Source organism: Episyrphus balteatus, chromosome 3 (genome assembly GCF_945859705.1).
Source record: "Episyrphus balteatus chromosome 3, idEpiBalt1.1, whole genome shotgun sequence".
Classification (NCBI taxonomy): domain Eukaryota; kingdom Metazoa; phylum Arthropoda; class Insecta; order Diptera; family Syrphidae; genus Episyrphus; species Episyrphus balteatus.
The window spans coordinates 129,533,157-129,550,722 of record NC_079136.1 but is presented as its reverse complement, the minus strand read 5'-3'; the positions used below and the strand labels follow the sequence as shown (position 1 = coordinate 129,550,722).

The window sequence follows — 17,566 nt, the reverse complement described above, 5'->3', positions numbered from 1 at the left end:
GTAAAGAAGACGAAACCAACTGAAAAAGCTAAGATTGAGAATCTAGTAGTATTCCCCCAGTTTTACATCACTTTTCTCTGGTTTCTTTGATTCATGCGTAATTATGTAATTCAATTCTTCTTTTTAGAGGGAGCAGTGAAGTTCATCATTTCAGCCAGAGTTTTATTAAGCTTAAATGGCGCCCGGGAGGAGAGATTCATTTTTCATTTACAGAATGCATCGACCAATATTAAACAATTTTATTTTAACTCATACAAATTTTTTAGTGGAACATAATTTTCTTTTTATTTTACGAGAAAACAGTTTAAACAAAATACAATTTGAAAGTTTTTGTGGAATATATCGGTTTTTATATTCTTCACGAGGTGAACACAAAAATTAAAGACATCTTCAACTTGTATCATTCAAGTCTGGAGTTTAACTTTTGGAAATAAAAAATTAATGCGTTCCACAACGTGTTATATTCTAACAAATCATTATCTTGGGACAATCATTATTATGTATTATGCAAGAAAATCACGAAATTAATGAAATTTAATAAAACGGGTTTGTGGAATGTATTTAATTTTCATTTCTTAAAGACCACAAGTTTTAAGAATAGTTTTTTTCTCCAATTGGAAATGTTTGTGGAATGCATTCACTCTTATACAATTATTTTCAACTACGGGCGAATTTTTTTTAAATATTTTTTACAGAGATGCAGTCTAAAAATACTGTGTGGAGGTTTGTGGAACGTATTTAAAGAAAATTTAATCAATAGTTTTTTTTTGTACATTTTTTCTTTAGACTAAAAAATACCAAAACAATATTTAATAAAACAAACAATAAACCGATCATGTTTGTGGAACGTACATATTTGTTTTTCAATACACAAAAGGTTAATCAAAGTTTTTTTTTTTTACAATTTTTGCAAATAGTCGTGGGTTGATAACATTAATTGATTCCTGCCGATGTGAAGTTCTAAGAAAAAGTGGAATCTAATGGATCTTAAGTTTTTTTGAGACAGTACCCTTTCAAAACCCAACCTTACTTCTCTACCTATCTTTATTAAATTTTCACATAGCTTCCACCATATTGAAATCATTTAATATAGCGCCGACATTCACAAGTCAAATAGTCATAAATCTATAATTCAATTGTATTCCGCCAAAATGAACCACAAAATAAAAAAAAAAATAAAAAAGAGAAGTAAATTTTATCAAAAAAAAATCACTGTCGTTCCTCGGGCGGTCTTGCAATCATCCAAATTGAACCAACCACATCAGCTAGGGGTGAATTGTGTTTTTTTTTTTTTTGTGTTTAAAAGTCTTGCCAAAGACATCAAAGTTGTTGTTGTTTTTGTATCTTCCTTTATAGAAGCTTCTATTTATATTTGAGAACCGCTGCGCTGCTGGCTGGTTGGCTGGCAGCTTGATGTGATGTATTCATTTAAATTTAAATCACCAAATCATGAAACGGAGAAGAAGAAGAAAAATCATTGCTCTCTGGGCTGGCTGCATCTATAAACTACTTGGCCAGTCATGGGTCACTGCACTTCCGAAGGACGTCCAATGACTCTTCTTCATCTTCTTTATATAAAGATAGAAATATAGGTACACTCTTTGGCTGTCGTCTCTCTTTCGATGCAATTCTACACACAGCTGGACATTGGCAGCATCAGCCAGCAACCAGCACCATCTTTCTAAACCAACCAACCAGCCAACCATCATCATCAACATCGAGCACAAGGTCATTGATCGCTGCCAGGGATGCACCAGCTCCACAATATACCAGAGCCAGCACTAAACAGCAGAACCAGAACCATCATGGAAGAGCAGCAATTTTGTGCTATGCTGCAATGTTGCATCTTGCATCTAGAGCAGCAGCAGATTATTACGGCCGACGACGATGGACGATGATGGTGCTGATGATGATGACGATGAAAAAGAAATGGAAAACGAATAAAAAAAAAAAAAAAACCACAGAGGACGACCAAGATGATGATTTCTCTCTCTTCTTCTTCTGATTTGATTGCGCAATTTTTCCAATATCGATTGAAAGCATTGCACAAAAAAGAGGAAAAACTAATCGCATTCCCCACAGAGTTGCAGAGTTCAACTCCTCTCAGATTAGGACGAAAGTGTTTGGCGAACATTAGTTTTTTTTTTTTTCTTTCATTTTTTTTCGTTTTCTCTTTGGAGGAATGAGATTCTAAAATTAACCAACGATCTGTGTACTTTGCGGATGGAACTACACGTCAATGAACGCACAACAAATTCACTCGCTCCGTGAAGCTGAAGACTACTTTGGTTTGGGTCTTCACGCAGATGCCTTACGGAGCCACATCCTCCGCTTGAATCCAGTTTTACGGGGCTCACAGACAATTTCTTACCGAAATCTAAAATAACATAGAGACGAAGTGAAATAGGGTTGCCAATGTGATGTAAAAAGCATTTTCAAATTTATGAATAATAATAAGTTCAAATTTGCAAATTTGTTTTTGTCGAATTTTACACTTTCCTTCACGTGTAAAAACTTACACCAAAATACAAATAAATCGGGAAACAAAATGTTAAAAGTGTAAAAAGAATCCCCAGCTATTATTTGTGAAAGTAAAACACTGTTAAATTTATGAAAAATAGTTTGTAAAAAAAGTTAACTGAAGTTTTTTTGTGTCATTTACTGATGTAGATTTTACAAACTGGTGTAAATTAACAAACTTTTTAGTGTAAAAACTTTTAAGTACCTGAAGATTTAAAAAAGAACGATGTAAAATCAAAGTAAAAATTAGTTTTTAGTGTAAGACTTTAAAATTGATTGCAAACTTTTAAAAAGTAGGATTATGAACATGAAGTAAAACTATAAGAAAAAAATGTTGTTTTAAAAATTTATTTTTAAATGAAGTTGTTATAATTCTGAATAATGTAAAATCAAGAAAAAAAAATAGCCAGTTTGAAATTGATGTCGATTTCATTAAAATAGCACAAAATTGACGTCATTTTTTTAATAAATTGTTCTTAGTTAAAAAAAAACATTAAGTTGATGTAAATTTTTGTATGAATGATGTAAAATAGGAGTAATAAATACCTACTTCTTTACACCAAAATTGTACCTAATTTTCTAAAGAATCATATAAAATCGACGTTAATATTCAGTATTTTTAAGAAAAAAAACTTTTACGTTGATGTAAATTTTGCTGAAAATAATGTAAAATTGAATAATTTTACACTGATCAAGATATCTTAACGTAAAACTCTGCTTTTTTTTTATAAAAATATGATAAATTTGATATAGATTTGGCTAAAAAACATGTAAAATAGGCGTACAAATTAAAATTTTACATAATTTATTTTACGATTCATGGAAATTATGTTAAAAACAATGTGAGATCTATTTAAAATTAAGTGTTGGTTGTACATTTTGTTAATAATCATGTAAAATCGACATGAGATACCCTGAAATTGATAATATGTTATTTAGGATTACATAAAATCGACGTAGTGTTCACTTTTTTAAATAATTCTTTTGAAGTTAATGTAAAAGCCGATTTTAAAATTACCCGATATTATTAAAAAAGTGTCTTTTTTCAAGTAAAAAAACTTTGAAATACCAGTAAGTTAATGTAAATTTTTTATCTTCATTAAAACATATTCAAGAATAACACAAATCAGCAGAATAAATCTGTTTTGGCAACACTGATATGGTTCAACTGATCTACGTATTAAATGAGTTTAAGTGTAAAATCTCGTCTTAGACACACAATTTCAGCCACAGACTTATAAAAAAAGTGGTAAAGTACTGAATATACCTAGAGGATCATCAGGCCAAGCCTCTCTTCTGCATGACGATTGTATAACATTTACAATTTAAATAGAAATATAAGCGTCTGGGTTTTTTTTCTTATTTGTAGCAGCACTCAGCAACTTATGTTATTTGCTTACGTGATGCATCTTAAATCAAAAACCGCATAGTCATATAGTTTTCATAAAAATATTATCAAGATGGATTTATCTTTGCAACAACCATAATGTATAGATGTAGAATCAAGAACAATTTCAAATTGAATTGTGACAGCTCCACCTTTTTCTTATAAAATTTTACATTGCGCGCGAACAAGATTTCAAAATTAACATAAAACACGAGTTGTATGCAGCCAATTTGTTGCATTGGTTTATTACACCATAACATAGAAACTAACTCTTGATGATGGTCACCCGCATCTTGAGAGAGATAAAGAGAAACAAAGAGGATGGGGTTTTATCTTCTGAGAAAATTGTCGTGTCTTTTTGTCAATCGATTAAATAAAGAAGGTTTAGTTTGTATTCAAAGAAAAATAAAAGGTACTACTTATGACACCAGCAAACACGTATTTTTGGTTCAGATCTTACATAACAAAATAATTTTGGCGTTAAAAGCAAGTATAAAATAGGAGTTACATTGATAAAAGAACTACATTTTTTTTTACAAAATCTTCTCTTGTGTATTAAGGTTCATATAGGATGAAAGTCCAATATACAATTGTTGTAGAAAGTGGAAGGGTTCAAATTTAATTTTGTCAATATTTCTAGTATTCAAATTTTCTGATAAAAAAAAAATCAATACGTTCCACAACATGTAATAGCAATATTTTTAAAAGTTCCAAGCATGTGTGTGGAAAGAGAAAAAGTACAGTCAAAAAAGCTACCTGACTAAACATTTGCTAATCAAACAACTTAAATCAAAACAACATGATGTGGAACGTAAGATTGAAAATCAGACTTTTGTATGAAAAGTTTTTTCTTCCAGGTTTAGAAATACTAAGAACACATAGATTTAGTAAGAAATTTCATTCTTCAATAAATAAATTATTTATTGTTTTTGCATACAATTATGAATACGTTCCACAACATGTAATTAAAATTTTATGGAGAATTTATTAGGATTAAAGCATGTGACTTGGAAGAAAAAAAGTATAGTCGAATATATCAATTGATAAATTGCAAGTCAAACACTTAGAGTAAAAATTAAATAATGTGGAATGTAAGACTGAAAATTCAACTTTTCTTATGATAGCTTTTTTGTACTAGGTTTAGGAGTTCTTCTTTCAGTACCAACCACAAATACATAAAGTAAGCATCTAATTATTCAATAAGTTTTCTATTCATATCTCCTGAATAAAACATGAATTCGTTCCAAAAAATTTAATCGCAAAATTAAAAAGAGTCTTTAAGAATATTTAGGAAGGCATTTTTCCAACAAGATTGAGGAGAAAATTTGTTCTGTTTTCATTTCATTTTCATTTCATTTATTTATTTATTCGATTGAATCTTTTACAATGGGCTTGCGCCTATAAAGTTTAGTAAAAGTTAATTAAGATGTGGAATTTTTTTCAATTTTTTTAAGAAATTTTGGAACATTTTCACTGTCACTTCTTCAAAATTTGCCTAACACGTCAACTCTCACTCCCAGACTATTAATAAAAAGCTTTTAAAGTAAATGCAATTAACTTAATGACAGATAATAATGAAGGAGGAAAAGGTGTGTTACTGGATGAAAATCAAAAGATGTCGAATTATGAAGTGCTGATTTGATTGTATAATGAATTCTGTGTCTTTAAATATTCATATTTTTTATTTTTGTATTGTTTTTTATTGGAAGGAAATTTAATTTATTTAAATTACTAGTTTATAAATTTATACCGTCGTCGCGTCAAAGGCGGATTTATATTAATATTTGGCATTGATGCGTATGTCAATAATGTATTTATAAAAAAAATAATTTTTATGATAAATTTGTTGAAATTGAACTTGAAGGTTGCATGCGATTAAGATTTATGGTTGAAATCTTCAAGGTTAAAACTGAGAAAATAATGTGTCATTTTGAAAGAATCTGAAAAAGATTCAGATGAAAATTGCATGACACGTCAAAGTGACGGAAATAATTTTGCGAAATTCTATCAGTCTCTCAATTTTTTAAAAAATGCCATCATAAATCAAAACCAAATCAAACTTAAGCAACTTTTTCCTTGTATCAAAAATAATGTGCGGTACTTTAAATTATACTTATTATGTCACTTCTAACTCTAAATTCTTGTTTGAAATGTTCAGCATTTTTTATATGGATTTTTCTTTTTACTACATGCTCCCAATTTTGGTGCACCTTTCACGTTAAAAGTCACATTATCACCCGCATTAAACAACATTTTCTGACAGTTTATACAAACTGTCAGTTAAAGTGTCAAAATGTTTGCACTTAGTTTGATTTTTTGTGTTTTTTTCATTGCGCAATGCAAAATATTTCTATCTCTTTCTCTCACTTGATCCATTTCATGTTACAAAATGCTTTTTATTTTGACACTTGAAAATATAAACCAGCAAAAAAAATAAAAAGTAGGTATAAAACCGGCGCACTGCACAGCTGCGTTTATTGTGTCTGTCTTACAAAAAAAAAAAAAAAGAATAAACAAAAAAATCCAGCTTAAATTTTATGACGGCCGCCAATATACCTTTTATCTCTAAAAAACACACACAAAACCTGCAATAAGATTGTTTTCTTGCATCATACAGTGGAACAAATTACAAAATGATAGAGCCAAAACTATGAAATCTTTGATCCAGGAAAAGATTTTTGATTATTTCTTAGTTTTGGGACATTTGGTCCCACTGTACCATCTGGCCATCTGTCTCTTCTCGGCAAACGAAATGGCCAAGGAACACAATTGAATGTGCTTTTTATGAGCTATATATAAATCGTGACGCGTTCAATGGTAATTTCACTGTTTCTGTTTGCTGCTGCTGTTTTGTGTTGCAGCCCCAGACACTGCCGCCACCGATTCTGACGAAAAAGACAGCGACTATTCGACGACGACGTTGATGATGAAGATGATGATGATGATGATCATGATCGAAACCATGACGATGACCGACCGACAGCTAAAAAGATGACGATCATGCCGAAGATGATAATGATGATGCTGGTTCCTAGAGATCATGGTGATGGAGGTCTGTTTTTTTTTTTTTTTTTTTTATTTAAGCTGTCTCGGTTGAGTCAAAACCTTAAAATGATCTCAAGACGTGAAATATAATAACAAAAAAAAAACAGGTAAAATACCATGCGAGGAGCCGAGCGATCTCTCCAGGGATCATTGCAAACAGTGGCGTATCCAGAAAAAAATTTGGAGGGGGCTAGAAAATTTTTCAAACATTTTTTAGAGGGGTACGAAAAATTTTTCTCTCTATTTTATTCACCTTTGATCGAGAGTGAAGCGCTGTGCTGCGATACTGAAAGTGGTATAGTAGCATTTAACTGCTCTCGACGTCGACAGCTTCGTACTGCTGTCTCCTGTTTTTAAAGTTCTTGTTCCGCAATTCGACCGAAAGTGAATTGAAATCACTTTTAGATTTCACGTGAAATAAAATATCATATTCTTCATTTGGATCAATTTCAAAAACTTCGAAATTGCTTCGAACTGTCATAGCTGAAGGATCATCCTTTTTAATTTTGTTTCTGAAGTTAAATTATTACTGCTGGATGCAATTTTATCGGCAATTTTAATGAAAAAAAAAGAAGAATTCAAGAGAAAAAATAAGGAGACACAAATAAGTTATGATAATATTTTGTCTAAAAATTATAGATTCATTAAAAAAGGCACCAAATTTACAAACAGAAATAATGTGAATTGAATTCGATCAGAAAATCTAAATGAGTGAAAAATGCAGAAAGTGAAAGCCTAGAAACTAATTTTCCATTAAATTATTTTAGATGTTTAATTCGAAATATATATTTTTTCGTAATATGTTGCTTTTATAATCCGAATTCGAAGTCCAAACTGGCATTTGCTGAAAGAAACCATTAGTTACATATGTTGACCACTAAGATTTTGAGATATCAAATATTTCTATTTCCAATAGCTTTGAGAAGTATATAATTTTTGAAAAAAGTGTTTATCGAGATTGCATAAGAACTTTTGCAAAATTACACGGTGATGATATTCGACGTACGTATTATATTAAAAAGTGATCTGAAGAATTTCGAATTGGACTTAAATCCGAAAAAAACCACCCAACCCCCAGCTACAGCTAAGGCTCTTACTCAAACAAACACAAATAGCCGTTTCAGAACTTGGAGGGGGCTCGAGCATGTGAGCTGCCTCTAAATCTATAAGATTTACGAACAAGTTTCAGTGAAGCATATACATTACAATGAAATTATGTAAAAAATAACATGATCTGGAAGGCTTGGGGGGGGCTTGAGCCCCCTGAGCCCCCCCCTCAATACGCCACTGATTGCAAAGATAGGTAAGGTAGACCTAGCAAAGGCAATTCTATTCCAATCCCAATCCCCAGAGTCCGGTCGGCCCTATACAAGTCGGGAATCGTAAAATCGTAACTTACGGCCATATTTGAGTGCATGTTTGTACGAGTGTATGTTAAACCCTATACTCTCCTGATGCTTAGGCTTCTCTATAGAAGGAAAAGTTGCAGTTTTTGAGACGACGACGATGATCAAGACGATGAGGTCTTAACGAGTTTCATAGTTTTTTTTCTCGTTTTATGGTTTGTGGGGATTTCTGTGTATTTCTTAGGTGATTTCGCGTGGTCTTGCGGTGGCGTAATTTGGCGGGCAGTGGGGTCAAGTCTACCTCGTAACTTTAGATACAAGTGTTCTCGAACGAACGTTGTCGAGGAGTGCGCGCCAACAGACAAAGATCCAGTTTTTTTTTTTTTTCTTTTTGTTTTGTTTTTAGTTTTTTTTGATTTTTCTTTCGTTTTTGGCTTTTGGTTGATTGCTTTGGCATAGAACTACAAAATTTTATTGAAGTCATGCCCACAATAGGAATATAAAGTTTGAAATACAGACAAGACAGACAGACAGACATTTGTCCGTCTTTCTTTTGTCCGCGCCAGATTTGTGTCTGACAAAATATGGATGGGGACGGTGTAACTTTTTCTTTGTATTCGGTTTCTGACTTTCATCATCAGCCAAAAATAGAGACTTTCTTTGATAAAGCTTTTCAACTGCGAGGGACCATTGCAATAGACTTTTTTTTCTGACTGAGTTATCGTTGTTTTGATATCAAATGGGGGCCTCTGGTACAGGCTAATGGTATACATTTAATATTGTACGCTATCAGTTGAAATGCATTTATAAAGTGCATTGGCAGAAATGAGGAGTGCCTTCACTCTCAAAAGCCTGATAAGAGGTAAGGTTATGATAAATACAAACCATATTTCTGCTTTGTATTGTGGTTAAACAAAAAAAAAAAAAATTAAAGAAAAAAGTTGATTGTATTGAAACAGCTGGTAGTTTTATTCTAGTTTGTTTAACCACTCTGCTAGAAATAAATTAATACAAATAATTTATTGCACAAGATCTAATCAAATAAAATAGAAAATCCCTTGATCATTATTTATCATTTACTCAACTGAGTCTACATTGTATAAATGGAATGTGTGCAAAAACCTTTAAAGTGTGAAAATGACTCATTTTATGGGAATGTCATTTTTATTGCGTAGTTTTAATTATAGATTTCGTTTTTTTTTTTTGTAATTTTTAATGAGGAATGCTTGAAAAATTAATTATACCGCAGATAATAGGATTTAAGTAATAAAATTGAAGTGCTTGTTAGTATGAAATAATTGATTGATAACAATATTTCAAAATATTGGAGATATGTAATTGTATTATCGAAGAAGTTATTAAACTTATCGATAAATGTCATTTTTTCAAATTATTTTGATGTGAAGTAAATGATTTGAGCATTTGCTTGAAATCGGTAAGTACTAAAAAATACTAAGGAAGTTGGAAATGCTTGATTGTTGATAAGAAAAGCAGAAAGACCACAGCACATCTCTGTTTGAACCACATTTCTGGCGTTTTTACTATTGAAGATTACTAACATTACTAGTAATAGAGAAATACCTCAATTATTTAGAGGTAGTACGACATTGTCAGAAAGTGGTCAACTGTGGTTTAAGAAAAAAAAAAATGTATCTTCTCGAGTCGAGTTTTTGAAGATATTGATTATATTTTGATTTTTTTTGACAATTTTTTGTTGGAAATGAGCTCATTTCATCATTAAATCGTTGTAAAAATCTAACTAATTATTATTTTCAAATTTTCTTTGCTTTTTTGTTGAGAAGGATATTGGGTTGTAGTCGTTTAATAGTTCTTTCAATTCTTCTATGCCGATTTTTACAGTTGGGAACACTTCTTCGAAAAAAGAAAAAGTTAACCAAATTTCTGCTCTTTTTTCAAACAGTTTACTTTTTTTTATCAAAACTATTAAATTTTCTACCAAGATTTCAATGAAATCATCTTACTAAGTTTTAGTTTAGTTTCAAAAAACACCAATTTAAAAAAAAATTTACGTATTTTTCAAGAAAATTCTCCTTATTAATTCATTTTTTAATTTCTAGTCAAAAAGTATATTTTTCTAAATTCGCCAGAGTTTAATCACTCAACGAAGTTACATTCCAATAAAATTTTTCATGAATCATTTTTTTTTTTTTTTTTGATACGCCCGAAAATGTGTCACACCCGAAACGATTTAATGCTGTTTTTGTGGGCTTGTAAAACAAAACTGTGGAACAGCATTTAACAATACATTTTTACTTTCCGCCTTCAATTATTGTGTTCAAATGTTGGGCTGAAATGAATCGCCTTGTGTAATTGTTTTCATTCTGATGTTTTAGCAGAAATATTAGCAGAAATGTAATACATTTAAAATTTAGATATCAGTTTTTTTGTTGATTGGATTTTAATTACTTTTTATATAATTCTAAGAAAAATGACACTCAACAGCTACCGGAATAGCCAAGCTTTGAAAATAACACTAAATTAATTAGATACCAACTTGTTTTTTTTTTTAACTTTCTTTGTTCTGGTCAAGATAAGCAAAAAATGTTGCTAATGAGTTTAATTCTTTAAAAAAAACTTCAAAATAATGACAAATACAAAATTTAAAAATTTATGAAAAAATAAAGTTAAAAAAAAAAAAAAAAACAAAAACAAAATAAAGAAATAAAACATGATGTCTTCACATACACAACGTGGATGTCAAGTTTTTTAAAAAGTCATTTGTCATTTTTTTTTCTTTCGCTGTAGTTACCAACAAAGTATATATATTTTTTTTTTCAAAAATTCTCTATTGAAGCACTTTATTTGTTCGTTATTATTTTTTTCTATGTTCTTTGTAGAATATTCTGTGGTTTCATCTTGAAAAAAAAAAAAAAATATTATTTGCAGATGACCTTGTTAACTTCTAAATGTCTAACTCAAGGGGACTCTATGACATACAAAAAAAAAAAAAAAAATTATGATGAAATAATGACTACATCTCTAATGTGGTGGTGATCATTTTGTGGTAAAATAACTTATTCTAAAGTTCTAATTGAGCATGCGAAGTTTAGGTTATTTTTTTTTTCTTTCTTCAATTCAAACTCATTAAATCTCTAATGAGTCGTTATGATAATTTTGTAGTAATTTTTTTTTTTATTTTTTTTCAAGATCGTTATAGAAAAATAAAGACTTCCTCAATTTTTATGATTTTTTTTTTATATTTTTTAAATGATTGTCATGTGTCAAAGATTTTGAGGGATAATTAGATTGACTGAAAACTGTCAGTTTTGTAAATGATAGATAATTAAGTTTTAAATTACAAATAGGCAATAATCCAATTTTTTTTTAACATAATAATTGGTCTTGAAAAAATAAGTTTCAAGGATTGACGACTGCGGTATGGCACAGTTATTTAGTGTTGGTTTTTATTTGGTACAATGTACATGTACATGGTTTAGTTTTGTTGACATTATAAGACGTCAATTTATTATTTTAAAGATTAATACAATTTTATCACAAATATCGTATCCTTTAGATTTTATTTTTAAATTTTAAAATAAATAAATAATAAATTAATAAAAAAAAAGTAATTTTTAGGCGTTAGAGCACAAAATTGGTCAAATTATTCTTCAAATAGTATTCCAAACTGTTAAAATTGAACCAGAAGAATTAAAAAAACTACTGACCAAATATAGCTCAATAACCCTTTTAACTTTTAAGAGAAGTAAAAAATAAAATTGGTTACTTTTTTAAGGCGATTTTATAAAAAAAATTTAAACTGGTAGCAAATAAAATTGCTTTAGATTTGGAATTTTAAATTCTATTTTACATTCCTATAGAGGACACCATTATACAAGTTACTATTAAGTCGTATAACTTATAGAAAACGGACAAGCAGTATGCTTTCAACGGTACCTCATTTGTCAAATTACGATAAGTAGTTTAGAAGTTGTAATGGAACAAATCGAAAAATTTTGTTTCGAACAAATTATCTTGAATATTTTAAAAATAAAATAAAAAAATAAAAAATAAAAAAATAATTCCTTTCCACATTTATTCTCATTTTTTTCGCACAATATCACTTATTTTTATAAAATGTATAGTAGATCATTTAATTTAATTTTGCTAAAATATAAAAAAAAGTAATACGAAACTGGGAAGAATTGAAAATTATAATCTAGCAGGGAAAAGTTATGGTTGGGATTAAATATGCCAATTTAAATCCTGCCACGTAAATGGCTATGAAAATAAAAAAAGAAATATATTGTTTTATGTATCATTTAGTAGAGGATTTGGGTACAATTTTGATAAAAATAAAAGTGAAGTTTTGAATAACTACATTATGCTTAAAACTTATACTTGGCTTAAATATTCTTTTGCAAAGTTCTGAAAATAGCGTTTAACTTATACCTTCGATTTTTGTAATAGTTTTAAAAATGTGAAAAAAATTCTCTAGGATAAAAAAAAAACTTTTAGGATTTTTTTTAAATTTAGGATAGGATTTTTTTAATTTTACGAATACAAAATTTTAAAAATTAACGAAAAATTTTGAAGCCACTCTTTTCTTTTCAAATTCCCTTTTTTTTTGCAGTTTTTGCAATTTTAAAACTTAATAGGTACTCTCAAGGATTTTTATACAACTTATTTCAATAAAATACTTTTTTTTGTTATATTAACATAATTATGTATTTAGTTCTTATGAAACTCATATTTATTGTATCAGATACCGGTTTTAAAAATCTAAACGAATTCGTCGTTCAATTAAAGAAGCTAATTTTTTTTTTGTCTCTGATGATCCTCATATAAAGGCCTGCGCAAAATGTATTTATAAATCATCATTTTACAAACTTTACAATGCTCCAAACATTATTTTCAGTTTTTTTTTTTGTTTTTGAGTACTCCAAACCAATATTTTGATTTTGTATGTTTTTCAGCTTTTAAGGTAAGAATGGCTAAAATAAATATTTTGATATTTTCAAAAATTATTTCTTAGAAAACGCTTCTTATTTGAGACTTTCACCTGAATCGAATAGAAAATAGGGCTGAATGTATTAACTTTTTAAAATTTTGGGTAAAACGAAAAAAAAAAAAAAATAGTTTTTATGAGATCTTTTCCATGGTTCGAACCAGGCTTTAAATTGAAACTCAAAGGGGTTTTTAGTTTTAACTTTTTTAGTTTTAAAGATTTCATTGGTGTAAAATTAGAATTGGGACTCAATTTCGGGTGCAAATAAGCATCGGAAGAACTCCCAAGGAAACTGAAAACCCCATTTACGCGCTTAAATCAATATGCTAAAAATAAAATGAATCTGTTTTAAACTAATCCAATTTCTACATAGCAATTAGCCAAAAAGACTGCTGTCTTAAAATAAGCGAAAAAATCTTCTTAATTTCTTTCACCTTAACAAAGCATCTACTACGGTTTCTCATAGTAAATTTCAAAGGAAAATGATCTTTTTAAATTAAAGTGAAACTTTTAACTTCATTCTTAGCAGATATAGTTAATTTTTTTTTTAAAGAAAGTAGGTGATTCTTTTTAAAACGAAATGAAGTTCACTTTGATAACAGATTTTAAACAGATTCCTTTTATTTTTATAAAAAAAATCTTATTATTTTAAAAAGATACATTTAGGAAGAGCATTATCTTGATTCTAAGTGCCTTACTTTCTGTTTGTTTTTATTCTATCAATTACCTAAGTGCGACTTTTTTTTTTAGCAATTTTTCCACAAAATTAACATCCAAATGATAAAAATATCTATTAAAAAAAAATGAAAAATAAATGCAATACTTTTCGAGAGTTGAATCGTTGATAAAACGGAAATTGAATTTTTCTACCGCTTATTGTAATTTTTTTTTTTTCAATCTGTCAAAATAACCTAGAACTACCCACAGATCGGACACTGTTCTACCCTAATTTACCCTACATTCTTAATAATTTAAAACAATTTCAAACAATTTTTTCCCTGTTTAACACCTAACAACAATTACATATTTACAACTGCAATAAAAAAAAAGTAAAAAAAAATCTAATACAGACATTACTAATGGCATTTCCTGACATCCGTCACAAAAAATAAAAAAAAACTTGTTCTCTTCGTCCCAACTCCATTAACTTAACCTATCAACACTCTCAACATTTAAAATTACCTACTCTGGATTTCAGTATTCATACAACATTTTTCCTCTCATTTTATTCTTTTTCTATTGATTGACCATTTTTATTATTACCTACACTCTCTTTTTCTCATTACACAGAAAAAAAAAAAAAAAAATAAAAAAAAAATCAAATAAAAATAGAAAAACAAAAAAAAAAAATAATGAATTGGTAACACCATAACCGGTTGTCTTGTCTTCTACAATCTCTTGTATGTTTTTTTTTTGTTACAAAATTAAAAGAAAGAAAAAAAAAAAACAAAAAATGCAACAAAGATGACTCAAATCTGACTCAAAGCTTAGGAATTAAACTGAAAACGACGACATCAGCGATGTACGGACAACCACGTAGACGGACACTAGGCTCAAAAGATAAGACACGGACACAGAGCAGCTTAAAGTAATTATAGGACAGAGGATGATAGATAGAGAGACGATTGAATAAAAAAAATTAAAAAAAAAAAAATATATAAAACTTACCTCGTGTGCAGCTTTAATATAAAAACACGTTCCACACGTTTCTCTCCTCTCTTCACTTTTTTCGTTCGCCGTTGCAGCAGCACAATGTCACTCCACTTAAACACTCTTGTCAAAAAAGTTGACCAAAGAATTATAAAAGAAGAAGGAAAAAAAAAAAACAGTAGCTAGTATTTGTACAAAAAAAAAGCTAATCACAAAGTACTCTTAATACCGTTAATCAGCACTATAAGTAGTAAAAACAAATGAAAATTTAACACTTCATTGAAAAAAAAGAGAGTAAAAAAAAAAAAACACAGGTGAGCTTTTATTGCAAGGGCTTAAGGTCAATTTAAGGTCTAAAACCAAACAACTACCGGTGTTTTATCCGAGTTGCAAGAAGAAAAAAACGAATGAATTTACGGTCTCAAGTCAAAGGATGACATTCAGCAACTATACTTGCCCACGGAATTTCCGGTATCCTAGGCAAGAAATTTGACTGACCGGCCGGACCGGGCTTGGTACCATGCGTGCTAAAGTGTTAAATTCAAAGCAAGTAACACACAAAAGTAGTAAAAAAGTGCACCAGGCACGCTTTGGTAGGTACAAAAAATAATTCAAGTCGAGTCCTTTCTCATCTAGAAATCGAAACCAAAATGCCGACGAAGGTGTGCAGAGAGAGAAAGAAAGAGAGTGCGGGGGTGGTGAAGAGGTTGGTAGAGAAATAGTTAGAAGGTGAATCTATAACCGATGAGAGCGGCTTTTCCCCCCCCTTTTTTTTTTGTTGAGTTCTGCAACACTCACACAAGTTCACTCTAAAAGAGGTAGACCGTAGACATAGAAGTGTAGATGGGTTTTTGTTTAATGTTATCCCAGGCGCATCACACCACTTTGTCCTGCAGCAGCAGAAGAAGCAGGCTCTAGCTTTAGTGCTGCCCCCTGCTGGTTGCGGGTGCTTCTGTTCCCAAGCAAATATACACACAATCAAGTGCTCTTCTTGTTCTCCTCTCTCCAGCTGCTGCATTCAACATTCAACCCTTCCTTCCACACACACGCAGGCGGCAGAGAAGGGATAGTTACTTTTGTAAAATGTGTGTAACCCCAACACTAGAGAAAAGGATATAGATTATTAACTTGGGTTACTGGGATGCTGGTTGAAGCTGATTTACGATATCAGACAAGCCAGCCAGTGTGCAGGAAGGAAACTAAAGCTCGGCGGAGGGTTGTAAATGTAAATCTGGGTCTTCAATTGCAACCAACACACATTTGCACTCTCGCAACTAAAGCTCACCGGTGTTTAATTAACTCAAAGGAAGTTACATGTAAGAAACCAAAAAAAAAGAAAAAAAAATCAATTCACTTTTTTTTTCTCTTTATTTTTTGTTGTGTGTTGTAAATTTATTGCACTCTTTCATTGCACTTGGAGAAGGATATACAAAATCAGACACACATACACACAGAAGCAGAAGAAGCAGCACACACTTCAAATTTATTATCGATATCGATATTCGCGACACAAGAAAATGAACCACCTAAAAAAATATTTCTTTCACTTCGCAAAGGCAATTGAGAAAATTATTTTTTTCTACCAAACGAACATAGAAGAAAAAAAAACTTAAAACTCGATGTTTCTTTTTTTTTTTTGTTTGCTCTTTCGTTCTCTTTCTCGTTCACTCTGTGCCACCCACCGAACGCGCTGACGGCTGAACGTTGAATGGCAAAAAAAATATCCGGTTGGTTGTCGATTGAATGCTTTTTGCTTTGCTACATTTTTATATCGTTCGATATTTGAAAAAGTTTAATTTTTGTTTTTTTTTTCTTTTCGTTTTGGTTTTGACGACTGAAGGGAGTAATATCGTAAGCCGGGAATTGTGGGGCAATGGCAACACTTAAGCAACAACAATATGAGACCATCGACCATCTGCTCTTTTCTGCTTTGGGTTGATGCGGGATGCAATTGTGTGCGCGTGGTGGTGGTGTATATGTGCAGAAAGAGCTTTCTTTTGTCAGCTGCTGCTGCTCGATGCTCTCCTCTGTCAAGTATACCGGTTCTATTGCTCAAATGACAAGTTACTTTGGTGGTGCTGCGTGCTGCACTTTGAATTTGGGAATTGAGGAGATTTGACAACCAAACTCAAACAGTAGGTTAGAATGGTTTAAAGTTGGCCGAAATTATTTTGATATTTGAATGAAGGATCAATTTTTTAAGGTCAAGAATTTTTACTGAAATTTTAGGACATCATTTTTGTATGATAAGCGCCGACGGCAGCTGTGCTGCTTAAATTTCACACCTGAACGCGATATTTTCATGGATATGGATACAGAAACGCTTTATCTAAAGGGGGGAAGGAGTCTGTCTATTCAGGTTTTAAATTTTTGTTAACATTTTTTACCGGCTTCCAAAAAGGAGGAGGTATTCAATTCGTCTGCATTTTTTTTGTATGTTTGTTACCCCATAACTTTGGACTGAGTGAACCAATTTTAATAATTCTTTTTGTATTGGAAAGCTGGTTCCTGCAGTGTGGTCCCATTACAATTTTGGTCAGTTATGGCCATAGAAACTATTAGAAAAACCATAAAACCCATGGAAGTCGGTTTTGTTTTTTGGTAAAAATGATTATTTAAAAATTTTTTTAATGAATAAATAAGTCAAGAATA

The 17,566-nt window shown here is 30.5% G+C and overlaps 1 protein-coding gene across 6 annotated transcripts in view; it reads right to left on the bottom strand.

The window, feature by feature from the left end:
- The window catches only part of LOC129915942 (uncharacterized), a 175,489-nt gene extending 158,875 nt beyond the window's left edge, over nt 1–16,614 (bottom strand). For 3 of the 6 annotated variants that reach the window (XM_055995662.1, XM_055995665.1, XM_055995666.1), the window contains exons 1-2: nt 16,229–16,614; nt 14,933–15,155 (exon numbers count right to left, since the gene is read on the bottom strand). The gene's annotated coding sequence lies outside the window, so the exon portion shown is untranslated. The remainder of the gene's footprint in view (nt 1–14,932; nt 15,156–16,228) is intronic. The other 3 variants (XM_055995663.1, XM_055995664.1, XM_055995668.1) reach the window with 3 other exon arrangements.
- Between the last annotated feature and the right edge of the window lie 952 nt (nt 16,615–17,566).